Raw genomic sequence first — 12,434 nt, 5'->3', positions numbered from 1 at the left:
TTAGCTGAAGGCGGGACTTCACTCAGTTTCTTATGGCTTTCTTTTTAAGAATCAAGCCCTGCTTCTGGTCCTCTTTGACACCTCGTTTCTGTTGTGACTCAGACAGACTGAGTAAAATTGCCTTAGGAGGATGAGATAAAGAAAAGAGGGGTAGGGGCAACTGGGACATAAGGGAGGTCAATTACATGAAAGTCTTTGAGTTTGACTGAAGCAAGGATGAAAGAAAGAAACTACTGTTACTGAAGAACTGAAGTTGAAGCTTGGCAATTATCAGCCCTCTGCTGGGCGGGGGAGATGGCTCAGCAGGGAAAGTGGATGCTTTACCATGCATGAGGCGCTGGGTTCAATCTGATGGTACCATATGAGAGCACCATGAACATTACTGCAGAAACTATGGATAGTGAAGAGATTCTCTGCTCTCCCTCCTTGTGCCTCTCTAGGAAATAACAAATAAAACTTGGGCTGTGGATGCAACTCTGTGGTATTATACATGCATGAGGCCTTAGGTTCACTCCCTGGCAACACAATGGGTGAGGGGTAAAAATCTCTTGTCAAAGCAGAAGACCAAAAAAAGATTATAAAATTTGGAGATGCTTTTCAGATAAGAGTTTAATAACCAACATATATAAAGAGCTTGCCAGACAAGACAACAAACAACCCCATCCAAAAATGGGGGGAGGACATGGACAGAATATTCACCACAGAAGAGATCCAAAAGGCTGAGAAACACATGAAAAAATGTTCCAAGTCTCTGATTGTCAGAGAAATGCAAATAAAGACAACAATGAGATACCACTTCACTCCTGTGAGAATGTCATACATCAGAAAAAGTAACAGCAACAAATGCTGGAGAGGGTGTGGGGTCAAAGGAACCCTCCTACACTGCTGGTGGGAATGTCAATTGGTCCAACCTCTGTGGAGAACAGTCTGGAGAACTCTCAGAAGGCTAGAAATGGACCTACCCTATGATCCTTCAATTCCTCTCCTGGGGATATATCCTAAGGAACCCAACACATCCATCCAAAAAGATCTGTGTACACATATGTTCTTGGTAGCACAATTTGTAATAGCCAAAACCTGGAAGCAACCCAGGTGTCCAACAACAGATGAGTGGCTGAGCAAGTTGTGGTATATATACACAATGGAATACTACTCAGCTGTAAAAAATGGTGACTTCAGAAACGAAAACACAAGTAGAACCTGAAATGTAACTGGCATATCGCACCAAAGTAAAAGACTCTGGGATGGGTGGGTGGGGAGAATACAGGTCCATGAAGGATGATAAATGACATAGTGGGGGTTGTATTGTTAAATGGGAAACTGGGGAATGTTATGCATGTACAAACTATTGTATTTACTGTTGAATGTAAAACATTAATTCCCCAATAAATAAATAAGTTTTTTAAAAAATTGGAGATGCTTGGCATAGCCATTAAGCCAAAGCCTGCCATTTGACTTCAACTTTGCCAAACCCAGCAGCTGAATATTGACTTCAACATTTTTTCTTACATTTCTGAACTTGTGCCTGTAGGTTACCACAATATCCAATCAGACTAACATGTCAGTAATACAAATAAAGTATATCAGGGTGGGATAAGGCTGGCTGTGATGTATTTGGTTACAGCACAGAGTACTATGCACAAGGATCCAAACAAGGACCCAAGTTTGAGCCCCCACTCCCCACCTGCAGTAGGGACGCCTCACAAGCAGTGAAATAGATCTGAACGCATCTATCTCTCTCCCTCTCAATCTTCCCCTCCTCCCAATTTCTCTCTGTCCTATTGAATGAAAAGGAAAGGAAAAAGTGGCCACCAGAAGAGCTTGGTGGAGAAAGAGTGACTCCCCTGAAGGTGGGGAGTTGGGGGCTCAAACTGGGATCGAACCGGGTGGAGAAAGAGAGAGAGAGGAAGCCATTTAGAAATTGGTTCACATATGAGCACACACTAAGAATACAGGTAAATATTCTAGATATAATTCATAGGAAAAAATCCCCCCTTATATGCTTTGTATGTTGAAATTCTATTATATTCTCAAACTATAAAATTTTAACTTTTACTTCCAGAGTGAAGTAAAGTAATAAGAAAATCAATTATGAATCTTATTTGTGTAAAATTCATGGCCATATTTTTATAACAACATTAATATTTCCTTTTAAAAATATTTATTTATTTATTTTTATTAAGAAAGATACAGACAGGAAAATAGAGAAAAAGGCTGGAAAACTGCTCAGCTGTAGCTTCTGGTGAGCATGGTGGTGAGACAGTCATGCTGAGGATTGAATCTGGGAACTCAGAGCTTCAGGAGTGAAAGTCTTTTGCATAATCATTGTGCTATTTCCCCAGCCCTTTTTAAAAAATAAATTTTACTTTATTTATTTATTTATTTATTTATTTATTTTATAGAGAGAGAAACAGAGTCAGAGAGATCATAGCACCAAAGTTTCCTTTCAATGTGATGGGCGCTGGGCTTGAACCTGGGTTGCGTACATGGCAAAGCAGCACACTATCCAAAGTGAGCTATCCCAGCAGCCCTAATGTTTCTGTTTTACTATTTTAACTGTCTATATATGTTTCCCACCCCTGTCCTACTGAGTTCTGACCAGTTTGAAAGCAACTCAGGTAATTTAAATTAGAAATTCACACTAATTTGGTGGCAAGTACTGACACATTACAGTGCCTGCGAAAGGCAATATATATACTATCTGCTCTGGGCCAAATTTTATTAAATGAACAGTGACTTAAGGACCACCACTGTAAACGACTTAGACAAGATGATCTCCCAATAGGCCATCTAAGGCAGAATTCCCTGTCCTGTGCACTTCTTGTGCTGCAAACAGAATACACTGACGGCCCAGAAACTGATGCTCTTAATACTCAAGGCATATAAAAATACAGGCAGAGCCAATCACTGCCAGCTAGGCCTTCGAAGAATGCTTGGAAAGCTGGCTGAGCAAACAGTCTCTGAGGCTTTTACTCTTCTGAGGATATAAGTGAAAATCTTTATGATGACTTATATGGCTGGGCATAGTCTTCAGCCACAGCTCCAATTTCACCCTCTTGCTCTTTTTGTTTGTTTGATTGATTTTTTACTAGCCTTAATTCAAGAAGAAAGGGATGGAATAATCCTTGCTTTTCCAGAGTTCAGATAACGGATGTTAACAGTAGTGGGCAATCTCTAAGATGGCTCCCAGTGATCCCAAGAATTTACACTCTTGGTACTGGGAGATATTTATTACAAGGGATTGGTTCATGCAATTATGGAATTATGAGAAATTCCTCTGTTGAGAACAGACGGTGGCACACCTGGCTAAGTGCTCACATTACAGTCTGCAAGGACCCAGGTTCAAGCCCCTGGTTCCCACCTGCAGGGGGGGAAGCTTCACGAGTGGTGAAACAGGGCTGTAAGTATCTGTCTCTTCCTTTCTCTCTACCTCTCCCTTTCTCTGTCCAATTTCTCTCTTTCTCTGTCCAATAATAAAAATAAAAAATGGAGCAAGGCGGCAGCGTGGCGGGTTAAGCTCACATGGTGCAAAGCTCAAGGGCTGGAGCAAGGATCCCAGTTCAAGCCCCCAGCTCACCACCTGCAGGCGTTCGCTTCACAAGTGGTGAAGCAGGTCTACAGGTGTCTGTCTTTCTCTCCTCCTCTCTGTCTTCCCATCCTCTCTCCATTTCTCTCTGTCCTATCCAACAACAATAACACCAGCAATGATAATAATAACAACTTACAACAAGCACAAGGGCAACAAAATGGGAAAAATAAATATATAAATAAATAATAAATAAAATGTTTAAAATAAATGAATAAAAGGTAATTCCTTTGTCTGCTGTCTGGAGACTCAGGAAAGCTGATGGTATAGTTCTGAGAATGAAGAGCCAAGATTCCGGAGTCTGAGTCTCCAAGGTCAGAAGACCAAGGTCTCACCTCAAGCAGTTAGAAAAATAGACCCTCCCCTTCCTTGGTCTTTCTGTTCTATTTATTATTATTTTTTTATTATTTATTTTCCCTTTTGTTGCCCTTGTTGGTTTTTATTGTTGTAATTATTATTGCTGTTGTTGTTGTCATCGTTGTTGGATAAGACAGAGAAGTGGAGAGAGGAGGGGAAGACAGAGAGGTGGAGAGAAAGATAGACACCTACAGACCTGCTTCCCCGCTTGTGAAGCAACTCTCCTGCAGGTGGGGAGCCGGGGGCTCAAACCCACATCCTTACTCTAGTCCTTGCACTTCGTGCAATGTGCACTTAACCCACTGCACTAGCGCCCGACTCCCCCGGTCTTTCTGTTCTATTTAGACCCTCAATAGAGTGGATGATGCCCATCCACATTGTGGAGGGCAGTTTGTTTTAATCAGTCTATCAATGTCAAATTCTAATCTCACCTAAAAATAGCCTCTGAGTCACCTAGAAGTAATGTTCAGCACCCTATCATCCACTCAAGCTGACACAAAATTAACAATCACAGTTACTCAGTTTTGGGATGCCTCTCTATGTATCTCTAGATAATAGATACATAGATGCTACAGCATTCCCTAAGTTCAACATCATGGTCTCCCACTTATAATGGCACTATTATTCTCCTGACAGTAAAGAGGGATAAAGAATTCAGACACTTGTTTAAAGCTACACACCAAGAAACTAAAGGAGTGATAAGTAGCACTGGTGCATATACTATCCATACATTCTCTATCCATAAAGCTCTCTAATTACTGTTATATTTTTTCCCTAAAGAAGACATGAAAATCTTTCTAGCTGAGATTAAAATTAACCTGTAGGTTTCAGTTGTAATATTCAGTGGGTGATTTCAGAATCAAGATTTGCATTACTATGAGGCAAAAAGATGTTATAGAGTATTGTGGAGACAGAATGTACACTTCGTGTACTGTGTACACTACGTTCACTTGCTGCTGTTAACATTTCTTCTGTTGGATCCACTTGCTCGGAATCAGCATTGTGTGATAAGATGCAGGTGAACAAAAGGCCTCCAATTTTGTGAATGCTCAGGCCTAGAGTTCTGGGCAGTGAGCCCAGCTTGCTTTAAGTCTTCGTTATTTGAACAGTGTCCTAGATTCTCCTTTGAAATGTGCAACTCACCCATTTCTATTAACCTAAATATGGAACTCTCTAATGCCTTTTTTTTGGTCATATTTAGGTATACTTCCTTTTGTTTTAAACAGGTCATTCGCTTTTCTTAGCTGATCTCTGAGCATTTTGCCATATGAATTAGAAAGCAAATATTCTCAAGGCCTGATGTCAACAGTTCATCTTACTCTTTTAAAACAGATGATGTTTCATTTTGGGGGTCGGGCGGTGGCGCAGTGGCTTAAGCGCATGTGGCGCCAAGCGCAGGGACCGGCGTAAGGATCCCGGTTCGAGCCCCCGGCTCCCCACTTGCAGGGGAGTCGCTTTACAGGCGGTGGAGCAGGTCTACAGGTATCTATCTTTCTCTCCCCCTCACTGTCTTCCCCTCCTCTCTCCATTTCTCTCTGTCCTGTCCAACAACGAACAACATCAACAATGACAATAAAAATAACCACAACGAGGCTACAACAACAAGGGCAACAAAAAGGGGGAAACAATGGCCTCCAGGAGCGGTGGATTCATGGTGCAGGCACCGTGCCCAGCAATAACCCTGGAGGGAAAAAAAAAAACAGATGATATGTCATAATTTTATGTTAATTTGGAGACCGAATAATTTTCCTCCAAATTCTGTCAAGGACTTTTTTTCGATAGTTTTCCTTTCTCATTCTCTCTATTTCTTCTTTGTTTTAAGAAAAAATAAATCTAGGGTCACTGAAAGAAATAAATTTAAAGCATTTTCAATAGACAAAGAAAATTACTGCAATGCATACAAAACAGAAATTTAGCAGCTGCCAATTAGGTACCACCTCTACCACTTCATAATTGTTAAGTTATTTAACCTGTCTGTACAGAAATGAGAATAGTTATAATATCATTCTGACAGAATTACAGTGAGGATTAAATAAGGTTCTGGCCATGGATCACTTAGAACATAACCTGATATGTAGCAAGTCCTCAGTAAATAGTACTAGGAATGCAAAGTGGGCATACAATAATGATACCAATAGCAATACTGCCATGGATGCCAGTGCAAATCTAAAAATAACAATGCAGAATTTTCTTTGGAACCCTTCTTGGGCCAAGTGTGAATACCCTGGGCACATGAAACTACTCTGGCATGTAAGACTGAAAGTAGGTGCTTTGAAAAGGAGACATTCTTAGGCAAAAACCTCCAGCCTCTTACTGATCTCCCACCATGAACACTGCCACCATTTGGGCAGCATATGCATCCTTCTGTGGAAAAAAAAAATTATATTAACATGTAAGAGACAGACATTCCTTTATCCCACCACCTAAATATCATCATTACCATTGTGAGTGGTTTCTGGGGTTAAGCAAAACAATAGACAGACAGACAAAAAACTCGACCAGATCTTTCAAACACAGCTTAATACAGATACTACAACAATGTAGTTGTCTCTGTCTCAGTTGTTTTCTACTCATTGTAGAAATTATTATTATTTTATTTAGTATTATTATTAAAACTATTATTGTTGTAGAATTATTATTATTGATCTTATTGTCAATCTCTGCAAGGCAGCATGTTATCACCCCGAATATCCAAGCCAACATTCATTCATTAGGGAAAAGAATTAAAGATTTGGGGCTGGGAGATCGTTCACCTGGTGGAGACTGACTTTATCATGTGCAAGGCCCTAAGCTGAACCCAGAGTCACACAGAAGTACTAATAGGTCAGGCAGTAGCACAGCTGGTTAAGTGCACGTGGCACGAAGCACAAGGACCGGAGTAAAGATTTCAGTTCAAGCCCCCTGGCTCCCCACCTGCAGGGAAGTTGCTTCACAGACAGTGAAGCAAGTCTGCAAGTGTCTATCTTTCTCTCCCCGTCTCTGTCTTCCCCTCCTCTCTCCATTTCTCTCTGTCCTATCCAACAACAATAATAATAACAACCACAACATCAACAACAATAATAACTACAACAATAAAACAACAAGGACAACAAAAGGGAAAATAAATAATAAAAAAAAAAAGTACCAAGACACCAAGGGAAGCTTCAGGGTTCATAAAGTGGTTCTTTGGCACCTATCCCTCTGTTTCTCTCTTCTCTCTCCCTCTCCCTCATATATATATATATATATAGTCTATATATATATATAGTCTGCCAAGAGTAGTAGAATCATACAGGCAAGGAACCCTAGATATGACTTCTTCCCTCCTTCTTCCTCACTTCATGTATTAACAAATCCCATCAATTACACCTCAGAAATTCTCAAATCTGCTAATACTTCATCATCCCTAACACTATTTCCCAAATTCAAACCCTCACTTTTTTCTACTCTGAACCTTGAGTAACAGTTTCTCAATGACTTTTGAACCATGACTCAATCCCAATGGCAAGAAAAACAAAAGCAAGAATAAATAGGCTCAGGACTAGGGAGATAGCATACTGGTTATGCAGCACGGCTTTCATGCCTGAGGCACCACCATAAGCCAAAGCTAAACAGTTCTCTGGTAAAATAAATAGGTAAGTAGGATCACATGAAACTAAAAAGCTTCTACACAGCAAAATAAACACCCTCAAGTTCTAGGGCTATCTAAGCTTCCTGACAAAGCTTTCCAAGCAAAAAATTCTAATGATACTCACTAAAACGAGATCAATGAATGAAAATTTCAACAAGAACAGAGAAGGTATGAGAATATCAGAACAGAATGACTTCTGAACTAAAAATACAACAGAGGGACTCAATAGCAAAAGTATAAGTGCTTAGCACTAATGATGTGTACAGGCTCTCATTTCTCTACATTCTTCCCAACATTTGTCTTTTATAAACTTTTGCTGCCTAGAGCTGTGGACATAGAAGCATTATGTCTCCAACACGGCGTGTCCCAGAGTGATGCTTTCTGGTTCTATGCTCTTTTGTGTTAATAAACTTAATTTTTTTTTTTAAATCTTGCTATCTGTGGACTGGCAAGATAGCTCATCTGAATAGTGCTCAAAATCTTGACTCACACCACACTGGAGGAAGCTTCAGATCCATGGTATCTTTCTCTCCATGTGCCTGTTTCTGTCTCTCTCTATCTGATAGTACTGAGCAGTACAAACTAACAAACAAACAAAAATCAGTCTTTTTTCATCTCAGATAATGTCTTTTATATCTCTAGAGTTTGTGTCACTTAAAATCAATTAAATTAACTGATTAAAAATTTTATAAGACTAAGTGGGGAGACAGCATAATGGTTAATGCAAAAAACTTCTACGCCTGAGGCTCTGAGGTCCCAGGTTTAGCCCCCAGCACTACCATAAGCCAGAGCTGAGCAGTGCTCTGTGCTGTCTCTCTCTCTCTCTCTCTCTCTCTATATATATATATATATATATATATATATATATGCATCTCTCTCACTAAAATAAATAAATAAATTTTAAACAAAAAACTAAATGTAATAAGGCTTTTTGTTTCTGCCAAAGTCTCACTGGTGCTTTGTACCTGCATAATTCCTCCAACTCTGCAAGGTTCTTTTCTTTTTTTTTTTTTCTAGATAGAGGATGAAAGACAGAGAGAGTTAAGGAGAGAAAGGGAGACACCACCACTGTACTGCTCAATAGCCATTTGCTATGAGTAGGAGTAGGAGTCTGTGGGTTTTCATATATGAGCTTCACTAAATTGAAATGAGCTTCTCATATTCCATTTTGTTGAGATTTTTTAAGTAGTAAATGCATATTGAATCTTGTCAAACTTTCTCTGCACCTATTGATATGGCATATTATTTTTTATGTTTCATTTTGTTGATATAATGTGTTATGTTAATAGATTTGCATATGTTGAACCATCATTACATCCCTAGAATAAATCCCACATGGTCACGATATATACCATATAGTATTAGTATTATTGTGATGCCATAGCCCTTCATGCACGTATGATTTCACCAGTCCTAAAATCAACTTTTTTGTCCTTTTAATTTCAGATACAGAAAGACACACACATAGAAGGAGAGACACCACAGTGCCACTCTTAACAAAAAGTCTGACAATTCCTTAAAAAGTAAGGCATATGCCGATTGTTCTACTCCTGTATATTTTTTAAAATATTTATTTATTTACTTACTTATTCCCTTTCATTGCCCTTGTTGTAGTTATTAGTATTGTTGTTATTGATTTCATTGTTGTTGGATAGGACAGAGAGAAATGGAGAGAGATGGGGAAGACAGAAGAGGGGAGAGAAAGATAGACACCTGCAGACCTGCTTCACCACTTGTAAAGCGACTCCCCTGCAGGTAGGGAGCCCAGGCTGAACAGGGATCCTTAAGCTGGTCCTTGAGCTTTGCGTCACCTGTGCTTAACCCGCTGTGCTACCATCCATATTTACCCAGACTTATTTGTAATAGCCAAAACACTGTGAATAAAAGCTATTGAATAACCATACAATGGATTACTACTCAGGAACTAGAAAAAAATGAAATACTGATATCAAACTATACAAATAAATCTCTAACTATTCTGAGTGAAAGAAACAGGGAAAAAATACACCAAACAACACACAGATTATGAACTCATATATAAAGCTCTAGAAAATGCAAACCAATGTGTAATAGCAAAAAAACTGGAGGTTACCTGTGTTAGAGGGGTAGGAAGAGACATGCGAATGGATGAGACATGGACAGAAGGGGATTAGAGAGATAGCTCAGCCTATTAAAACACCAAATTATATGCCTGAGGTCCTAGAAGTCACAGACTCAATCCCTCACACTTATACTAGAACTGAACAATGCTCTGCCCTCCCCCCTTCTTTCTCATAATAAATAACTCTTGTCTTTTTAAAGACTAGAGGGAAAATCTGTGGAATTATGGAGATATGATTTTTTCTCAGATATAGAGATAACACATTTGTACACTTTAAATTTGCCCAGTTCATTCACTGCATGTCAATCATATCTTATTAAATCAATGAAAAATAATAATAACAGATGGATTAAAAAATGGCAGTGATTGAATTTTTATTTAGCTAGTTTTTGCTAGAAATAGAGGGGACAGGGTGAGAGGGAGATCGGAGAGGGAGAGAAGTGAAATAGATCACAACTCAAACTTCCTTTGATGTGGTGGGGGCTGGGTTTGAACCTGGGTACATACATGCCAGCACAGCACTCTATCCAAGTGAGCTATTTCTCCAACCTATTTTAAGAACAAAGACATTCTGTTAATAATGTTTGTAGGATTCCCATTTCAGTGAAGGCCATAATAAGCTGTAGCCTTCAGGATGAAGTAAGAAATATTAGTAAGTTGCAGCCTTAAGAAGGAATGGACCAAGAAATACCCCAAATATTCACTAAAATGTGCATGGTTATTAATTCAATAGCTTTTATTTACAGTGTTTTGGCTGTTACAAATAAGTTTGGGTAAATATCTAGGAGTAGAACTATCGGCATATGCTTTACTTTTTAAAAATATTTTAGCACTAGATTTTCTGTGAAATAATTCTCCCCAATAATAGTCTTCTATGCACCTAGAATGTTCAATCAGCTTGACTTCAAAAATGAACATTGAGGCATGTTGCCATAAACTGCCAACTCATTTAATCCCTTTTCTAAAGAACTATATACCTGAAAGAGGAACATCTCTGAATTAAATCCCATGACTAAGATTTATCACTTCAAGAAGGCTTTTTCCCAAGCCCTTACATTTGTGTGTATCCCTCTGCTAAAATGTGCTGCCCACCCCACCTAACCTTGCTATCTTGTTGGTCACAAAGCTCATTTCCTGTGTGTGCAAATACCCCAGAATTCACAGGTTCCATTTCTGGGACCACTGTGGTAAGCCAGAGCTAAGCTCTGATCTCTCTTTCATGTGAAAATAAATATTTTTTAAAAATAGAAATTTGCTGTTGTTGTATCAGGCTTGAAAAAAAAATTCCAAACTAGCCATGAGAAATACTCAATATTTCATAGATGCACATTTTAGTAAATATTTTGGAGTTAAAATTTCACTTTATGAAAAATTAAATGATGGATATTTCTTGGTCCATTCCTTCTTAAGGCTGCAACTTACTAACACATCTTACTTCATCTTACAGGCTAAAGTTTACTATGGCCTTCACTGAAATGGGAATCCTATAAGCACTATTAACAGAATGTAAAACAGTAGACAGTGTGATGAATAAAAACAATTAAGTCTGTGATTAGACTGGTTCATATATAAAGCTGAGTCTTGAACAGAATACAGACCCTGTTAATAGTTATTCCTACCATAATATTCAAAAGATCCAAGTCCTGATTTATGCAAATGAAAAAGAGATTTAGAGAGAATCAAGTCACTTCTTTTGGATACTAGTTAATTCATGACAGCTTAGAGACTAAATCCTATCTTCCTGAACCCTGGATTCCTATAAAAATAATAAGCCAGATGTGCTGCAACAAAATTCTTATTAAAAAAAAACCACACACACACTGTATGCATAACAGATTTTCATTCAGCTGCCTATAGATGAAAATTTGGACTTTAATTTTCCTATTCTTCCAAACAGAGCAATGGGAGGGGCTGCGTTTCCATGGATCTGGTTCTACAGGGCCCTTCAGCCATCAGGCAGGGGGTCCAGTTCTGCCAGGCAAGAGACTTAGGCTAGGCAACAAGAATCATCAACAACCCCCACCTACTGTCATGATCTAAGATATATGAGGATATAGGAGAAGGAACCCTTTTAAATGTGCATACACCCTTGCACAGAACCTGCTCCTTGATCTTCTTTTGCTATGCCAATGCTTCCCCTGGCCTGACCTACAGAATCCTGTGTTTACTTTTCATTGGACTCAGCCTTCAAGTGAAGGCATGGCCTTCAGCTCTTTTCCACCAACAAAGCAAGAGACCTGGGATCAGAGAGTAGGTTTCCCAAACCAACTAAACTGTGCCATTCAGAGTCAGGCCCTTATTCACAGGTGACTCCCCACCGCCTGCGCCCCATCACCTCGCTGTCCACCAACCTTCTCCATGCTAGTAGGGCTGGGCGTCTACGCTCTCCAGGCGCCCGCGTCTGCAACCCCAGGATCTCGGTGCGGGCGCGATTCTCCAGCTCACCGCGCCGCGCCCCCACCCAACCGCACGCTCTGGGCTCCGGCGGTGCGCTTACCTCACCCAGGGTACAGCCGCCGCCGCTGCTTCTTCCTCCTCCGCCGTGGCTGCCCAGCTCCCGGCAGCCTGAGGGCGCCGGCGATCCCCACCCGGAGGCGGCCGCGAGAGCGCTGCGTTCCAGTCCCCGCACCTGCAGGGCGCGTGGTGCGTCCGGCGGGGCGCACGGCAGCAGCAGACGCAGTCGCAGTCGCAGCCGCAGCCGCGGCCACTGCAGGGTCTGCTCTTGGTCCTCTCCGTCGATTTCCTGGCTCCAGCCACCACGTTGTAGCTATGTCCCCGTT

At 40.3% G+C, this 12,434-nt stretch overlaps 1 protein-coding gene across 2 annotated transcripts in view; it reads right to left on the bottom strand.

Annotated features, from left to right (window-relative positions):
• Positions 1-12,167, bottom strand: part of PDE4DIP (phosphodiesterase 4D interacting protein) — a 245,515-nt gene extending 233,348 nt beyond the window's left edge. For both annotated transcript variants that reach the window (XM_060201987.1, XM_060201988.1), the window contains exon 1: positions 12,152-12,167. The gene's annotated coding sequence lies outside the window, so the exon portion shown is untranslated. The remainder of the gene's footprint in view (positions 1-12,151) is intronic.
• Positions 12,168-12,434: the final 267 nt, after the last annotated feature.

Source organism: Erinaceus europaeus, chromosome 11 (genome assembly GCF_950295315.1).
Source record: "Erinaceus europaeus chromosome 11, mEriEur2.1, whole genome shotgun sequence".
Classification (NCBI taxonomy): domain Eukaryota; kingdom Metazoa; phylum Chordata; class Mammalia; order Eulipotyphla; family Erinaceidae; genus Erinaceus; species Erinaceus europaeus.
Note: the sequence above shows the minus strand (reverse complement) of the source record. Positions and strands in the feature narration are given on the sequence as shown.